Source organism: Bos grunniens, chromosome 10 (assembly GCF_055505025.1).
Source record: "Bos grunniens cultivar Pamir isolate PY7600 chromosome 10, Bosgru_T2T1.0, whole genome shotgun sequence".
Classification (NCBI taxonomy): domain Eukaryota; kingdom Metazoa; phylum Chordata; class Mammalia; order Artiodactyla; family Bovidae; genus Bos; species Bos grunniens.
This window is the reverse complement of record NC_141174.1, coordinates 50919952-50938812: the sequence shown is the minus strand read 5'-3', so window position 1 is coordinate 50938812 and position 18861 is coordinate 50919952. Positions and strand designations below refer to the sequence as shown.

The 18861-nt window shown below is 43.0% G+C and overlaps 1 long non-coding RNA gene across 1 annotated transcript in view; it reads left to right on the top strand.

Moving 5' to 3' along the window:
* Nucleotides 1-18489, top strand: part of LOC147364511 (uncharacterized) — a 118448-nt gene extending 99959 nt beyond the window's left edge. Inside the window, exon 3 of the long non-coding RNA XR_015134610.1 lies at nucleotides 18183-18489. This is a non-coding gene — a long non-coding RNA (uncharacterized LOC147364511). The remainder of the gene's footprint in view (nucleotides 1-18182) is intronic.
* The last annotated feature ends 372 nt before the right edge of the window (nucleotides 18490-18861 follow it).

The following is an 18861-nucleotide window of genomic DNA, read 5'->3' as shown; positions in this document are numbered from 1 at the left end:
TACAGCCACCTGCTGAGGTATCTGGACAAAAGTCTGAATGCATGGGTTGGAATTTGTGCATCCATGGCTGTCTGTGGTAGGAGCAGCTCACCTCTCCCTGTACCACCTTGTTCCAGCAAAGACCCCACGAGCCCAAGAACTGTGAATTCCAGCCTGGCCTTCCACATTGTTACAGAGTTAGATGTGTCCAGGTAGGAGGATAGAACATGTTTTAGCCATTTGTTGATTTGATTGATAACTTTTAAATATTTAGACACCTGGTATGTGAGTCCTACAAACATGAGGGGAGAGTTAGACCTTCAAAGGTGTGGGAGTGAGGCTGAGAGGCGACATAACCATTCTTCTCACCCCTGGGTGTTCCCCATACCCCATCCAAGGGCTGCACAGATTGGATGTACTTCAAAGGGTCCTTGTTCTCCACACAGTCTACTCCCTACCTTGGTCACCATTTGCAGGGCATAGCCACAGCGCTCAACCATAGATTCCCGGTGTCCCGTGGAGAACTGGCTACAACCGTAGAGCATTTTCCTTGCTAGTTAAATGTGCTAGGTAAAATTCAGAGGCAACCCCCACACAGAACAAGGCATTCCCTCCCCACCCACTGCTAAGTGTTATAGTAAATATTGCTATGTTCTCTTTCTCCATGAGACACAGCATTGTACTTAGAGTTGTTACCCCAGGAAGCGACAGTACAGTGGTGTTAGACCTCAGACTAAAATGAACATACTTTATCCCAGTGGTAGGAATTTTGCCTAGATAGGGATTTTGACCACTTACTAGTCATGTAACTTTGGACAAGTTAGCCCCCTCTGAATTTCCATTTTCTATCTGAAGATGGGAAACAGAAGACTGAATGGGGAGGAATGAAAAAAAAAAAAGAATCAGGAGACCAACTCCTGGTGCTCTGGAGGTAGATGCTCAACTGGTAGATGCTCGGTTGTTGAGAGACTTGCCTTAATTATCCCCCCACCTTTGTGTGTCTTCAAGCTTATTTCTATCCCCATCTGGCTGCACCTAATACAGTGGCCTTTCTCCTCCCCACTGCACGTCCCACACACACACACACACATCTGTGCCCAGGGGCAGCTGGCAGTGTCAGAGGTTTCAGCCCACCTGTGAAAAAACATCCTGAACCTGTTTGCTCATCAGTCTTCAATATCTGGAAGAAAATCCACTTGAATAGAAAAGTGCTAGAGAGTTTGAGGGCCTGCTATACCTGGAACAACAAACACTAATGCAGGTGAAATGGAACTTTGCTGAAAGCTCCACCCCAACAAGGAGAAGGTGTCAGGCATGAATGCACTGCATGGCCCAGGGGTACAGACCACAGGCTCTGGACTCAAGACTAGCAGGGGCTTGGCTTTGTCATTTGCTTGGTGTGTGCATTTGGGCAACTTAATGTCTTCGAACAATCATTTCTTCCTCTGTAAAATAGGTCAAAAGTAAAAAGAGATTTAAATGACCTCATTGAAGACCTTAGGGCAGTTTCTCATAGCTAGTGAACTTAAAACTGTTTTGTTTTTTTTTTATAGTGGTAGGAATATTATTGATAATAATGATAAATTGCACTGTTCGTGTGGTAAGAGTTTGAACAATATGTCATCTAACTGCAGAGGCTTCATCTGCCTATGGAGGGTAAGAGGTAGAAGTGAAGTTAGAAGATGGCCCTTGATCTGGGCCTGGAAGGACACGGATGACTTTGCCAGGTAGCAGGGAAGAAAGTAAGGGCATTTCAGGTGGAGAAGGTCCGATGCTGTGAGGATGGAAGTGATGATGGCCCAGTATTCTCTGAGTGTGGTAGATGAGGCCAGAGGACAGAGAGGCAGATTTGGAAGGACCCAAGTGTTGGCAGTGCCATGCTAGGAGAGCAGAATAAATTAGCCTGTAATATGATGCTTGCTACTATTTTTTCAGATAGAGGCCAGCAATGATACAAACTGAAGGGAAGGCCAAAGTTTCTTATGCAGAACATAAGCACTGAGGCAGATTGTGGAAAGCACTTTGTCATGATCAATATTACTGTTGCATGTGACCCACAAGGGACTAATCCCTAAGAAAACAAGCTGTCTTTGGAGCTCAGTTAGGACTACAGAGAAGCCAAGAAATTCAACAGTTAAATCTTGACTCGGAGAAACTATTCATTTGTGAGACAATACATTTCTTAATTCTTCAAAAAAAAAAAAAAAGTAAAAGGCCTTGGCAGATTATCAAGAGATTCAGCATGTGTAAGCACAAATGTGTAAATATACAAGAACTTCTCAAAAAAAAAAAACTGGAAGAATTTTCCCAAAAAGATATTTGGTTGGGGAGGGGAGGGTATTAGATTTTTCTTTTTGTATTTTGCAGCTGCAGCAGAATAACTTAAAAAAAAAAAAAAAAAAGGCACTGTGGCCAGCCAACTTCCTTTCCAAACATTTGGTCCTGAGCAGCTCCTGCAAAGAATAGTCAAGTGTAATAGACGTGTAGGAATGTAGCGATCCATTTGCTTTATTTCTCCAAAATTATTGCTGATTGCAGGTTTGGGGGAGGGGATGTGTGGGAGAAATTGGCTGCTTTATTTTTGCTGGGTCTCCTTTGGCCTGGGAATGCATTTCCAGGACATTCTACCTTTCTCTGCTGAGCAGTTCATCCGGGTCTTTCCTCCTGCCCTGAAGGTTTGATGGTTGAAGGAAATAGTCAAAGCATATTTTTGCTCTTTCGTAACAACAGTAATGATATATCATAGGCAGCAGGCCAGGAGATCTTCACCTAGAAGGAAAACACAGATTAGCCAGAGGTGGTCCTGGAATCACCATTAGTTCTAATCAGCTTTTATGAGTGATTCAGAAATTAACCAGTCATGTGCTGATAAAGTACAAACAAAAGTAATAAAGTAAGATTTATACGTATTGACATAGAAGGATGTCCAGGATATATGTGAGAAAAAAGTGCTGAAAAATATGTATAGTGTGATGCTGATTTTATGATTCACAAGGGGAACAACAAAACTGTGTGTTTGCCTAGGCAGGAAAAGCTGTCTGGGATGATATATGGTGTATTACATACCAGCCTCTTCACTGCGGTTATGCTTCCAGGGAATGGATAAGAAGAAGGAGGAAGGAAAGAGGGGATCTGCTTTCACATGTTTCACATAAAAAGTATTTTTTGTGTTAAAAACAAAAGACAGAGGCTTTTCTGGTATCTCAGTAGTAAAGAATCTGCTTGCCAATGCGGGGGAACACAGGTCCAATCCCTGGCCTGGGAAGATACAGACGCACATTCCCTGGGACAACTAAGCCCATGTGCCACAAGCACTAAAGCCCTTGCGCCTAGAGCCCATCTTGCGCAAGAGAAGCCACCACAGTGAGAAGCCCGTGCACTGCAACGAAGAGCAGCCCCTGCTCGCCGCAAACAGAGAAAAGCCTGCGTGCAGCAGCAAGGACCCAGCACAGTACAGATACATGCATAAATGTGCCAAAAGGAGTTTTCAAATAAATAAAAGACAAATGCTACATAGTAAAAAACTGTTTGAAGAGATTTCATGATATTTTCGTTCACTTTTGGAGAATTCACTGTAAAGTATCTCTAAGTATCAAACATGCAACTCATAGCATTAGTATTATCCTCCACAGATAGTCACTTCCCTTAGTTACTTAAAATGACTGTTAAGTAAACAAGGAGGAAGAGGTCTAAGGTATTTCAGATTGCGCTTCCCAGCTCCTGTCATGCTTTGCAGGGCTTATTTTTCTGAGCTGTGATCTCCACACAGATGTTTTTTAGTGGGTCAGCCTGCTCGTAGGGTCAGGTGCTTCAGGTGATGTACTGGTCTTGCCGTCCTCGTTCAGTCCCTCAGTCGTGTCTGACTCTGTGACCCTGTGAACTGCAGCACTCCAGGTGTCCCTGTCCTTCACTGTCCCCAGGAGTTTGCTCAAACTCATGTCCATTGAGTCGTTGATGCCATCCAACAATCTCATCCTCTGCCACCCCATTTTCCTCCTGCCTTCAATCTTTCTCAGCATCAGGGTCTTTTCCAATGAGTCAGCTCTTTGCATCAGGTGGCCGAAGTATTGGAGGGTCAGCTTCAGCATCAGCATATTCATCACCTTCCAATGAATATTCAGGGTTGATTTCCTTTAGGATTGATTGGTTTGATCTCCTTGCTGTCCAGGGAATTCTCAAGAGTCTTCTCCAGCACCATAGTTCGAAAGCATCGATTCTTCGGTGCTCTGCCTTCTTTATGGTCCAACTCTCACATTCATACATGACTACTGGAAAAACAATATCTTTGACTAGATGGACCTTTGTCAGCAAAATGATGTCTCTGCTTTTTAATATGCTGTCTAGGTTTTTCATAGTTTTTCTTCCAAGGAGCAAGTGTCTTTTAATTTCATGACTACAGCCACCATCCACAGTGATTTTGGAGCCCAAGAAAATAAAGTCTTTCACTGATTCCATTTTTCCCCCCATCTATTTCCCATGAAGTGATGGGACCAATGCCTTAATTTTAGTTTTTTGAAGGTTGAGTTTTAAGCCAGATTTTTCACTCTCCTTCCTCTTTCACCTTTATCAACTGGCTCTTTAGTTCCTCTTTACTTTCTGCCATAAGTGTGATATAATCTGCACATCTGAGGTTATTGATATTTCTCTTGGCAATCTTGATTCTATCTTGTGCCTCATCCAGTCTGGCATTTCAGATGATGTACTCTGAACAGAAATTAAATAAGCAAGGTAACAAGATACACCCTTGACATACTCCTTTTCCAATTTGGAACCAGTCTATTGTTCGGTGTCTGGTTCTGTTACTTCTTGACCTGCATACGGATTTCCCAGGAGGCAGGTAATGTGACCTGGTATTCCCATTCTTGAAGAATTTTCCACAGTTTGTTGTGATCCACACAGTCAAAGGCTTTTGTGTAGTAACTAGTAACTTGCATCAAGTGATTATTGCTCTTCCTAGGGTACTAACCTGGAGAAGACAATGGCACCCCACTCCAGTACTCTTGCCTGGAAAATCCCATGGACGGAGGAGCCTGGTGGGCTGCAGTTCATGGGGTCACTAAGAGTCGACCGATTGACCGACTGAGTGACTTCACTTTCACTTTTCACTTTCATGCATTAGAGAAGGAAATGGCAGCCCACTGCAGTGTTCTTGCCTGGAGAATCCGAGGGACGGGGGAGCCTGGTGGGCTGCCATCTATGGGATCGCACAGAGTCGGACATGACTGAAGCGACTTAGCAGCAGCAGCAGCAGGGTACTAATGAGCTCATCATCACAGATGGCACTGGGCTGAAGAGTTTGCAGTCTATCTCCATAAATCTAGAATGTAATGCCTTCCATGAAGCAGCTCACAAGTCTGATATAATTCCAATCCACAACATCACCCAGGTGCTCAAAGTGATGAATGGGGGCATTTTTGTTCTTAGTTTGTGTCCTGCTCTTGCTGGGTGAAACAAACAAATCAATTGGAAAGACACAGGAAAATGAGCTGTCTAGGGACTGCACCATAAGGACCATGTCTTCAGGAATAAGTTGGCTTAGTCATTTATCATCCTTGTGTTGTTGTTCCTTGTGGGGTAAAGATTCTGAGAGGCCGTGATTAGGGCTCCATATCCAATCCCAAAGAAAGGCAATGCCAAAGAATACTCAAACTACCGCACAATTGCACTCATCTCACACGCTAGTAAAGTAATGCTCAAAATTCTCCAAGCCAGGCTTCAGCAATATGTGAACCGTGAACTTCCTGATGTTCAAGCTGGTTTTACAAAAGGAAGAGGAACCAGAGATCAAATTGCCAACATCTGCTGGATCATGGAAAAAGCAAGAGAGTTCCAGAAAAACATCTATTTCTGCTTTATTGACTATGCCAAAGCCTTTGACTGTGTGGATCACAAGAAACCGTGGAAAATTCTGAAAGAGATGGGAATACCAGACCACCTGACCTGCCTCTTGAGAAATCTGTATGCAGGTCAGGAAGCAACAGTTAGAACTGGACATGGAACAACAGACTGGTTCCAAATAGGAAAAGGAGTACGTCAAGGCTGTATATTGTCACCCTGTTTATTTAACTTCTATGCAGAGTACATCATGAGAAACGCTGGGCTGGAAGAAACACAAGCTGGAATCAAGATTGCCGGGAGAAATATCAATAACCTCAGATATGCAGATGACACCACCCTTATGGCAGAAAGTGAAGAGGAACTCAAAAGCCTCTTGATGAAAGTGAAAGTGGAGAGTGAAAAAGTTGGCTTAAAGCTCAACATTCAGAAAACGAAGATCATGGCATCTGGTCCCATCACTTCATGGGAAATAGATGGGGAAACAGTGGAAACAGTGTCAGACTTTATTTTGGGGGGCTCCAAAATCACTGCAGATGGTGACTGCAGGCATGAAATTAAAAGACGCTTACTCCTTGGAAGGAAAGTTATGACCAACCTAGATAGCATATTCAAAAGCAGAGACATTACTTTGCCAACAAAGTTTCATCTAGTCAAGGCTATGGTTTTTCCCGTGGTCATGTATGGATGTGAGAGTTGGACTGTGAAGAAGGCTAAGCGCTGAAGAATTGATGGTTTTGACCTGTGGTGTTGGAGAAGACTCTTGAGAGTCCCTTGGACTGCAAGGAGATCCAACCAGTCCATTCTGAAGGAGATCAGCCCTGGGATTTCTTTGGAAGGAATGATGCGAAAGCTGAAACTCCAGTACTTTGGCCACCTCATGGCAAGAGTTGACTTATTGGAAAAGACTCTGATGCTGGGAGGGATTGGTGGCAGGAGGAGAAGGGGATGACAGAGGATGAGACGGCTGGATGGCATCACTGACTCGATGGACGTGAGTCTGGGTGAACTCCGGGAGTTGGTGATGGACAGGGAGGCCTGGCGTGCTGCGATTCATGGGGTCACAAAGAGTCGGACACGACTGAGAGACTGAACTGAACTGAACTGATTTACCCTCAGCTAAGGGGAGCGTCACTGCTCAAGGAAAATCAAGGTGCTCTCCCCAGGTGGAAAAGAGAAAGGACGTTGGACAGACAAAGAGTAACACATATCGACTACAGCGACACATGAGGTCCGTTAAACATGCATTCCCCTGTACAGGGAAGAAGGCATTCTTGAAAGACCCATCACCCTTCCAGATGTCAATTGTCTTCTTGCCACATGGATCATCAGTTTTTTCAGATAGGGCACCCTTCAGAATTTGGTGCAATGGTTAGGGGATCCTCAGGACTAATGACACTCTTTCCCTTTAATCAGTGGATATCTGGATATTTTACACCAGTGTGTCTCCACAGTGCACCACTAGCATGTAGGATGGTATACATCCTTGTTTTGGGGGTTGCCCTATGAATTGAGGGGGGTTAGCAGAATCCCCAGCCTCTAACCTCTAGATTCCAGTAACACATCCCTCAATACCAGTCTTGACAATCAAATACCTCCAGGCATTGTCAAATGTCCCCTAGGACAAAACTGACTTTTGTTGAGAATCCTTACTTTACCAAGATAAATGCACTGTCACACATTCCCGACCCTGAGGGCTCCCAAGCCCTGCAAGCTGCTGCAGTGTGCCCTGATGGTGCTCCTACTGGCTTCTCATGTCTAGGCACCGGCATATGCCTCTTCAAGCCTAGAGTATCTGTCTGCTGAACCACTAACCAATCCTACTATAAAAAGAAGCCCACCTATAGAAAGGGCTGGTGACCCAGCAGCAGTCTGTAGCCCTACCATTGTACAACAAAGAAACTGGAACCACCTGAATGGTCCTTGAAAACAAAAGAAAGGAAATGACCTAGTACAATCAATGGCTTCAGAGAAACAAAGCTGTTGAGACAGTTGCGATGTCTTTAGAGTCAGGATATGTTTTAAGAACCATATTACAACTTTGCATCAAGCATATTGCCCTTGTGTGAAGTTGTGGATGAAATATTTAAATCCTTCTCTTCCTCGAAACCAAGGCAAATTTTCCATCTGCCAAAATAATAAACCCCTTATTTTGAGAAGTCTCTGGTCCTTGGACCTCAGTAAATATTTTGAGTTAATGGGGCAAAACCAAGCAAAGCACTTGGCGGTACACCACTCTTTGTTCACGCCCACCCATTGTCAGGGAATATTCCCAACAAGGTGTGAAGTAGAAAGCCCTGCCCACCTCTTTCCTTGCATGTGTCTTTTGGACACATAAATAAATACAGATGTGGCTCTGCCCTGTCTGGTACTGGGAGTTAGATCAGGGCCAAATTCCATTTAACTAGCTTACACATAGCTCGCCAGAATGTAACTCTGCCCCCTGTGAGCTGCTGAGGATCCCTCTTCACAGGTTCACCTCCAGAGGTCTGATAAGACTAGCTGAAGGTAGAGCTTAATCCTCTCATTCCAGAAAGGATGTTTTCCGTTAGATTTTTTATTTTACCCTCACTACATCATTTCCATATGGTCTGAAATAGACAAAAGGAATTTATTTAGGGTGGAAGACTTTTAAATCCTCCTTACGTAAAGTATGGTTTTCTAACATCTCAGGGACTGGGACCTTCTTAGCACTGCTTCCAGGGTGGGCAGCTCTGAGAGTCACCAGGACTCCGGGCATAGTTTCTAAATTGATTGACAGCCTTAAGCTTCCAAAGTAAATTTCTGAAACCCAAGTAATTTTTTCGTAGACATGTGAAACTTCAGAATTCCAAAGGGAGAAGTAAGCCTTATTTTTAAAATAAACTTTTAAGTTTGAAAACAAAACCAGACAAGTAGTGCAGAAAGACAGCTCTAGATTGAATCTCGAAGTATGTCTTTGTCTGGAGCCCCTCTCCTGACTCCCAGCCACAGCCTCTATTCCAGTCCTCATCTACACTGTCAGGATGACTTCAGGGCCAGTGCCTTCCCACTTAACAATGTCACCTTCTCTGATGCACATTGCAAGTTGCTGCCATCATCCTTTCCATAAAGCCACTCCAGATTACGTCACTCTTCCACTTGAAACGTCCATCCCTATCGCTGCATACAAAATAAAGCCCAAACTTCTGGCTATAGCATTCAAAGCTTTCTAGAATCTGGTCCAGTTTCTTTCTCTGAGTTTTTCTGTCTTCTGTCTTATGTGCAAGACAAACAAGATTCTTCAACTTCCCCTAAACCAGAAACCTACTCTTCTACTTCCATGCCTCCATTAGGGCCAGCTTCCTGGGTTTGTGACATGTGCAGTCACATGCTCAGAAGGACCATGAGCTTGGTTTAATGATCTACTGTTGCCATGTTCAAGTTCTTAAATATTTTCTTTTGTGTTGTACATATTGGATGAAGTCCAGTGAGTGGATGGAGCATGGAAACAAGCAGAGAAGATACCTTACATGCACGTCTGCACCCATTGACTTCCTGTTTGCATTAGTGTGGTGCCCTGCCCTCCCAGTATGGAAATCTGACCCCACAATGAGTGTGGAGTGGGGGGTCCATGGTAAACATGTTACCCAGCTGCTGCTGCTTCAGTCGTGTCTGACTCTCTGTGACCCCATGAACTATAGCCGGCCAGGCTCCTCTGCCCTTGGGATTCTCCAGGCAAGAATACTGGAGTGGGTTGCCATGCCCTCCCTCCAGGGGATCTTCCCAACCCAGGGATCGAAGCCAGGTCTCCTGCATAGCTAGCAGATTCTTTACCACTGAGCCAACAGGGAAGCCCTAAATGTGTAACCGTATGACTGATTAATTATTGTGCTGATAGCCCCAATAACCAGAACTTGCTTCAAACAAAAAAGATAGTAGTGTTCTTTGAAAAAAAAATGATTGAGGAACACTTATATTCTTGTTCATGCTTCTTCCCTGGATTAGCCAACTGCTTATGCTGAAAATGATGACACTGAAAGTAAAGATAGAGTAGTCCATGATTCCTTTTCCTTCCAAGCTTTCCTTACTCATCAGAAAGCTGAAGTCGAGGAGAAACACCCTTCCAGTGACTTTTTGATAAGGTTTCACCAATAATCTAATGGGAAGGAGCCAAGATGATATCACAATTGTACTGTAGTCAGGGCTGTGTATGACAGTCAATATGTTTGAGTGACTAAGGAGTCAGTGGTACATAATTCAAGTCACAGTATGACTTTATACATTCTCATTTTATCTTAACTTACTGCTGCTGCTGCTGCTAAGTCACTTCAGTCATGTCCGACTCTGTGCCACCCCATAGACGGCAGCCCACCAGGCTCCCCTGTCCCTGGGATTCTCCAGGCAACTTACTAAGTCCAGACAAAAGATCCAATAACAGTGTTTTTGGTTCTTCTGGTGTACTACGTTCTGGGTAACCTTAGTTACCATTGTGACCTTAACTGTAGACCCGTTGATGAACAGGTCATCTTGCCTTATTTCCTCCAGTGTGTATCACGGTGGTAAAGAATCCGCCTGCCAGTGCAGGAGATGCAGGTTCCATACCTGGGTTGGGAAGATCCCCTGGAGAAGGAACTGACTAACCCACTCCAGTATTCTTGCCTGGAGAAGTCCATGGACAGAGGACCCTGCCAGGGTACAGTCCCCGGGGTCGCAAAAGAGTCAGACAAGACTTAGTGACTGAACAACAACAACAACAACAACAAAAACAACAACAAAATGAACTACAGGAAACTCTTGCATGCAGCTCACTCCTAATCAAGTCCAGGCACCAAGCTGAGACTGGGCAACAAAGGCAAGTTTAGGTACAGTCCCTGCCATGAGGTGGGGGGAGAAGGAAAAGGAAGGAGGAGGACTGGCACATCTAGGGGCAAGGGTACCCCCCACTTGATGCCCAGTAGGATTTACAACTACAGATCAGATCAGTTGCTCAGTCATGTCCGACTCTTTGCGACCCCATGAATTGCAACACACCAGGCCTCCCTGTCCATCATCAACTCCCTGAGTTCACTCAGACTCACGTCCATCGAGTCAGTGATGCCATCCAGCCGTCTCATCCTCTGTCATCCCCTTCTCTTTTTGCCCCCAATCCCTCCCAGCATCGGAGTCTTTTCCAATGAGTCAACTCTTCGCATGAGGTGGCCAAAGTACTGGAGTTTCAGCTTTAGCATCATTCCTTCCAAAGAAATCCCAGGGCTGATCTCCTTCAGAATGGACTGATTGGATCTCCTTGCAGTCCAAGGGAGACTCTCAAGAGTCTTCTCCAACACCACAGTTCAAAACCATCAATTCTTCAGCGCTCAGCCTTCTTCACAGTCCAACTCTCACATTCATACATGACCACAGGAAAAACCATAGCCTTGACTAGACGAACCTTTGTTGGCAAAGTAATATCTCTGCTTTTGAATATGCTATCTAGGTTGGTCATAACTTTCCTTCAAGGAGTAAGCGTCTTTTAATTTCATGCCTGCAGTCACCATCTGCAGTGATTTTGGAGCCCAGAAAAATAAAGTCTGACACTATTTCCACTATTTCCCCATCTATTTCCCATGAAGTGATGGGACCAGATGCCATGATCTTCATTTTCTGAATGTTGAGCTTTAAGCCAACTTTTTCACTCTCCTCTTTCACTTTCATCAAGAGGCTCTTTAGTTCCTCTTCACTTTCTGCCATAAGGGTGGTGTCATCTGCATATCTGAGGTTATTGATATTTCTCCCGGCAATCTTGATCCCAGCTTGTGTTTCTTCCAGCCCAGCGTTTCTCATGATGTACTCTGCATAGAAGTTAAATAAATAGGGTGACAATATACAGCCTTGACGAACTCCTTTTCCTATTTGGAACCAGTCTGTTGTTTCATGTCCAGTTCGAACTGTTACTTCCTAATCTGCATATAAATTTCTCAAGAGGCAGGTCAGGTGGTCTGGTATTCCCATCTCTTTGAGAATTTTCCACAGTTTATTGTGATCCACACAGTCAAAGGCTTTGGCATAGTCGTAAAGCAGAAATAGATGCTTTTCTGGAATTCTCTTGCTTTTTCCATGATCCAGCGGATGTTGGCAATTTGATCTCTGGTTCCTCTGCCTTTTCTAAAACGAGCTTGAACATCTGGAAGTTCACAGTTCACATATTGCTGAAGCCTGGCTTGGAGAATTTTGAGCATTACTTTACTAGCGTGTGAGATGAGTGCAATTGTGCGGTAGTTTGAGCATTCTTTGGCATTGCCTTTCTTTGGGATTGGAATGAAAACTGACCTTTTCCAGTCCTGTGGCCACTGCTGAGTTTTCCAAATTTGCTGGCATATTGAGTGCAGCACTTTCACAGCATCATCATTCAGGATTTGGAATAGCTCAACTGGAATTCCATCACCTCCACTAGCTTTGTTTGTAGTGATGCTTTCTAAGACCCACTTGACTTCACATTCCAGGATGTCTGGCTCTAGGTGAGTGATCACACCATCATGATTATCTGGGTCGTGAAGATGTTTTTTGTACAGTTCTTCTGTGTATTCTTGCCATCTCTTCTTAATATCTTCTGCTTCTGTTAGGTCCATACCATTTCTGTCCTTTATCAAGCCCATCTTTGCATGAAATGTTCCTTTGGTATCTCTGATTTTCTTGAAGAGATCCCTAGTCTTTCCCATTCTGTTGTTTTCCTCTATTTCTTTGCATTGATCGCTGAAGAAGGCTTTCTTATCATCTCTTGCTATTCTTTGGAACTCTGCATTCAGATGTTTATATCTTTCCTTTTCTCCTTTGCTTTTCACTTCTCTTCTTTTCACTTCTCTCTCTCTATTTGTAAGGCCTCCCCAGACAGCCATTTTGCTTTTTTGCATTTCTTTTCCATGGGGATGGTCTTTATAACTACAGTGACCCTCAGACATGGAGCACTCATATCCGTTTGTCACTGTCTAATCGAAACACGCATGTGCTAGGACTTAAGCACAGACAAAGCAAGGGAGAGAGATGAGTGAGTGCACTGCCCCTCATCTTTGCAGCCTAGCCCAGAGCTCAGAGAAAACCTATTAAAAACCTTCTGGGAGAGCAACTACTGAACTAGATATAATAGCAGATTCACCATATGCAATTAGCCAAATTCAAATATCCTTGTAGATTTGAGAACAGGGGGTGGAGATTGCAAAAATTTCACTGTTGGAAACTATAAGATTTTCATCTACTTCAAACTGCATTCTTTATATATGCCCTGTGATTTGATTAAATCTATTTGGTAAGTGTGGACTTATATGGAACAGGAATTTTCTAAAGACTGTTTTATCCAATAGGTGTTTGCCTGAAGGTGGAGTGTGAAAGGAGATAAACCTGATGGTTTTTAGTTTGGTTTGAATTGGGTGACCTGTGTTTAAGAGATTTATCTTTTTTTCCCCTTTTTTTCTTCCCCTTTGGAAACTTTTAAGATCACTTTCTAACTTTTAATCTGAATCTAACTTCTGTCCCTAAGACTTTCTTTGTCGAGTTTATTTGAGCAAAGAGTTTAGCATTTAAGGTATACCTACAGTCAATTCTTTTTAAATGGGCAATAATCCCATTACAACTTTCTAAGCTTGGGCTTTTATTTCTTTAGCAACTTTTTAAACCATAGCATTGCTGCTGCTGCTGCTGCTAGGTCATTTCAGTCATGTCCGACTCTGTGTGACCCCAGAGACCGCAGCCCACCAGGCTTCCCCGTCCCTGGGATTCTTCAGGCAAGAACACTGGAGTGGGTTGCCATTTCCTTCTCCAATGCATGAAAGTGAAAAGTGAAAGTGAAGTCGCTCAGTCGTGTCCAACTCTTAGCGACCCCATGGACTGCAGCCTACCAGGCTCCTTTGTCCATGGATTTTCCAGGCAGGAGTATTGGAGTGGGGTGCCATTGCCTTCTCAGAAACCATAGCATTACATAGATAATATTCTTCAATTCTACTTTGCTTTTATACATATCAGACATTGGAGAAGATTTCCAAATCTAAGGGAGGCAAGTTAGCATGGTTAAGGGCATGAGGTATGAGAACAGCTGAATTCAGACTTGAAACTTTATCACTACTCTCTGAATGTCCTTACTTCCTTGTGCCTCACTTTCCACTTTGGTAAAATGTATATATTAATAACTACTTCAGGAAGTTCTATAAATTAAATCAGAAGATACAAGTAAACTATATAGGGAAATAAGTTATATAAAGCACAATAGCCTATAACATGCTATTCATTATTTGATTAGTATTATCATCTATGTCTCCATGTGAATGTATGCTCAGTCATGTCCAACTCTTTGTGACCTTATGGACTATAGCCTGCCAGGCTCCTCAGTCCATGGGCTTCTCCAGGCAACACTACTGGAGTGGGTAGCCATTCCTTTCTCCAGGAGATCTTACCAATCCAGGGATTGAACCCTGTCTCCTGCATTGACAGGCAGATTCTTTACCAGCGAGCTGAACTCTTTCCATATTCCTTATAGCTCTGAAAGTCTGAGCCTAGGGTATTTGCTCATCACCTTGTGCAATCACTTCCAAAATATAAGTAATCCTCATGTAGTACCCACTTCCTATGGTGGGGTGGAGATAGAAGGAGCAGACTGGGAAGAAATGAACATCCTCAAATCTAAGATGTTTGTCAGGTCTACAGACTGGAAGTAGCCCCATATTTCTTGGGACTATAAGATATACAGCCCAAAAAGTAAAAGAATTCACATTAGTGCAAGGAAAGGAGTTCTCAAAGTAAGGTGAAGCTAGAACATTATCAAATAGATTCTCTTTGAGGAAGGCATCTGTTGAATACCGCCTAACAGGATATGGCTTGGTCACTTTTCCACAATTACTTATCAATTCACAATAGAAATATTACATAACTCCCACTGGGGCAACTCACACTAAAAAACTGAGTGTGTGTGTACTGTAGCTTCAGGTGTATCGATTCTGTGAGACCCAGTGGACTGTGGCCTGCCAGCTTCCTCTGTCCGTGGGATTCTCCAGGCAGGAATACTGGAGTGGGTTGCCATGCCCTCCTCCAGGGCAAGTAAACTGACTTGCCTGGTGTTTTTACTTTCCAGGGGTTCCTCACTACTTAGGCCATGAACCTCTTTGGAAGTATGGTGAAGCCCATGAACTCCTTCTCAGAATAATGTTCTTAAATATATAAATTAAAATATGTAGCATGATAAACAGAGAAGGCAATGGCACCCCACTCCAGTACTCTTGCCTGGAAAATCCATGGACAAAGGAGCCTGGTAGGCTGCAGTCCATGGGGTTGCTAAGAGTCGGGAATGACTGAGCGACTTCACTTTCACTTTTCAGTTTCATGCATTGGACAAGGAAATGGCAACCCACTCCAGTGTTCTTGCCTGAAGAACCCCAGGGATGGGGAAGCCTGATGGGCTGCCGTCTCTGGGGTCGCACAGAGTCGGACATGACTGAAGCGACTTAGCAGCAGCAGCAGCATGATAAAAAAATCAACTATACTGGAATAGTTACTAAAATATTCACTCTGAAAAGACAAATCTCTGAGAGTATCATATGGGTAGCCTTCATGGTTCACAAAAAAAAAAAAAAAAACAACCTAGCAGCAGACCTAGAAACTGTAATCCTCAAAAATTAATGGGCATAAATGATACTTAGAACTATTTGTAATAACCAGAACATGGCATGAAAGTAGCTATGATTTCAGTTAGTGATAAACTCATAGGTACTGTTCCTACTACTGTGGTTGTTTACCCATATTTATGGAAGGAAATGGTAAGTTTCATGAGAAAGTTAAGGAAAATAAGGATTTTGTTTTCTCATGTGAGGCCACAGATCCCAGATTAAGAAGATTTGATTTGGACAAATGGAATCAAAGAGAAACAGGCATTTTCCTCAATATATGCTTTCCCCTTATGATGTTCTACATACTCCCTGGAGACAGTGCTTCTCAGTAATATCTTTCATGGTTTCCCCCAGTTTCCTTTGGGTTTCAAGCAGGAAGCTCACCTCGACAACATCTTTCTGAAAACAGCCTGAAGAGAACAGGGAGGCTCCCCAGCAATGGCCACAATTCCTCTGAAGCCAGTATCTAATCTGTTTCTTCTGCTTTTTCTGATGTGGACAAATGATGTAGACCTGGTCCTACAGATCTCCCTGAACCCCTGTTCTCTGCTGTTGACCCTGGTATTTAGCATTTGAGAGAATTGTGAGGAACAAGATGCTTATTTGTCTCGTTCGTGTGGGAATCTCAGCGGCCACACATCCTGGGGACTGCTTTGTGGAGGGAAGATGTTAGACCCGTCTGCTGCCAACCCAGCAAGCTTGAGGATACTCTGTGCTGGCTCTTCAGGGACTGGAAATCTCCGTTTGATGCTCCAGACCCCTTCCCATGTCAATGGATTGTGGTGCTGGCTTTGGTGTTTGCCTAAATATCTTTAAAGAGACTACTTTGGAGGGAGACTAAGCATGCATGGGGCTTGATGGGGGTATCTGAAGACTTTCCCTTTTGCTGGATGACCTTCTCTAAGTGCCGTATTGCTTGCCCTGTCATCTTAGGACCCATCTTCTCCTAATCCTCACCAGGTATTTGGGGTCCCAGGGTCTGTGGCAGCAGCTACTGAGTCCTGACCAGAGGTTGCACATATGCCCAGAACTTTCCCTTACTCACCCAAAACCTACTCCACTGCCTACTGTCTAGTTTTTTCTGGGATCTGCTTTCAACTTCCCAGGGTGAGCTACTTGCATAGTACAAGCTGAGGTGTTGGCTGATGGCAGATGGCTGATCACTGGAACAGGAGTGTCTTGTTCACGCTGTAGGTAAAGAAATGCTCCATTTTGGTTGCTTTATTTAAAGAAGTCACACTAGTGGTCACATTTAAGGGTCACCTTAACTGGTGAGACTGTGGATAAGGGAACAAAGGAAAAAATATGTCTGGCCTAAATCTAAACAAAACCAAAGAATTTGTAGTCCCAATCAGAACAATTTTGAGAGTGAAAGGTGGCTCTGTTAACTATTGCAGAACAATAGGCATAAACTGTGGTGTTGGATGATCCCATTAGAAGGTGGTGAATATGCAAATTGTGTCTTGGGATATTTTTCTGGGAAAAATCGTTTGTAGTTATCATCATGCTTAACAAGGTTTGTGACTCATAAAGGTTAGCAACCAGTAGCATGTACACATTCAGAGGCAGGTGGCATCATGGAGTCAAGAGAGATGAAATTTTCATTCCAGAATTTGACTGTAATCTCAAACAAGTTATTTGCCTCTTAAGGCTACTGTTTCACTCATTTAAGAAAAGAAGGATAATTCCATTTTGACAAGTGTATACGTAAGAAGGCCCCTGTCACCAACTGATTAAGTGTATAGATGCTGCTGCTGCTGCTAAGTTGCTTCAGTCGTGTCCGACTCTGTGCGACCCCATAGACGGCAGCCCACCAGGCTCCGCCATACCTAGGATTCTCCAGGCAAGAACACTGGAGTGGGTTGCCGTTTCCTTTTCCAATGCGTGAAAGTGAAGTCGCTCAGTCGTGTCTGACTCCTCTCGACCCCATGGACTGCAGCCTATCAGGCTCCTCCGTCCATGGGATTTTCCAAGCAAGAGTACTGGAGTGGGGTGCCATCGCCTTCTCCGAGTGTATACATAAAAAGCGTATAGATAATTATGCATAAATATCATTTCCCACTTTATCCCCATGATACTTCTTCCCTTTAATTTTTGTGCATTGTTAATGACCATGTTATATCAAGATTAAATTACAAAAAAATTACCCATAATGTCACCTCCCTAACACATTCTTGCCCTCCTTCTTAGTTTCTATTTTTTAGTGACCTGGCCTGCCTAAGGTTTGCCATCTGCATATATTTCCCACTCTTCTATTTTCATAAGAGTTTATCAGATTGTACCATGATGTATCTTGCTCTTAACTATACATTCCAATTTAATATTTTAAGTAAAATTGCAGTAGAGAGATTTATCTTTTCTCTATTGAATAATTTCCTTAGAAGCATTCCAAAATTAAATTCAATTTTTCAAAGAATATGAACATTATTACCAGTCTTGTGTAGAACCAAACATTTATATAGCTGTTGGATTAATTTATACTAACCTGATCCTTTGAGACTATAACTACACTGTAATCTGTTCAACACTGAAAATAATTTTTTTAATTTAAATTTAGTCATGAATTGGTGCCTTGACTTGGTTTAATTTGAATTTTTTATTACCTGCCAAGTTGAACATGAATAACTTTTAATCTGTACGACATTAACTTTCTTTTATGCAAATTATTTTGTCTTTCTCATCAATCCATTGACTCTGATTTTTGGTGTATTTGTTTGGCTGTACTGAGTTTTCTTTGCTGTGCGCCATCTTCTCATTGTGGTGATTCTCTTGTTTCAGAGCATGGTCTCCAGGATGAGCGAGCTTTAGAAGCTGTGGCGCTTGGACTTAGTTGCCCCAGGACACGTGGGATCTTCCTGACCAGGGACTGAACCCACGGCCCCTGCGTTAGCAGGCGGAGTCTCAACCCCTAGAACACCAGGGAGGCCTGATACTTTTATAAGTAGAGGTTTTTCACAGTATTTAGTGATTGGCCTTATTTCTTTTACTTCTTTTTATTCTTGATCCTAAAAACTAACACTTTATAAAATCAAAATTTTGTGTTAATCATTAAAAATTAGAAAAAGTACACAAATCACCACTGAAATTTTAGCATGTCTTTGTCTTATTTGTAAAAGTTGTGTTAAGTAGTTTTGTCTGATGGCAAAAGTAATGTGTATGTTGTACAGTATTCCACCATATGGATGTATCATAATTATTTCCCCAGTGCTAAACATTTAGGTGGGTCCCAGTTTATCACAAATAATGTCTTTCAGACTATTCTTGGATGTAAATCCTTCCCTGTTGGCAAAGTATAGCGTATTGACTGTAGGGATTATATGTCAAAGAAAAGAAACATCTAAGATTCTAGGTATACATTGCTGATTCGAGTTCCAGAAAGCTAAGATCAACCTACAATCCCATCAGGGTTTATCTGGCTGTCTCACAAAACCCTGCCCTGCAATGAGTAAAATTTTTT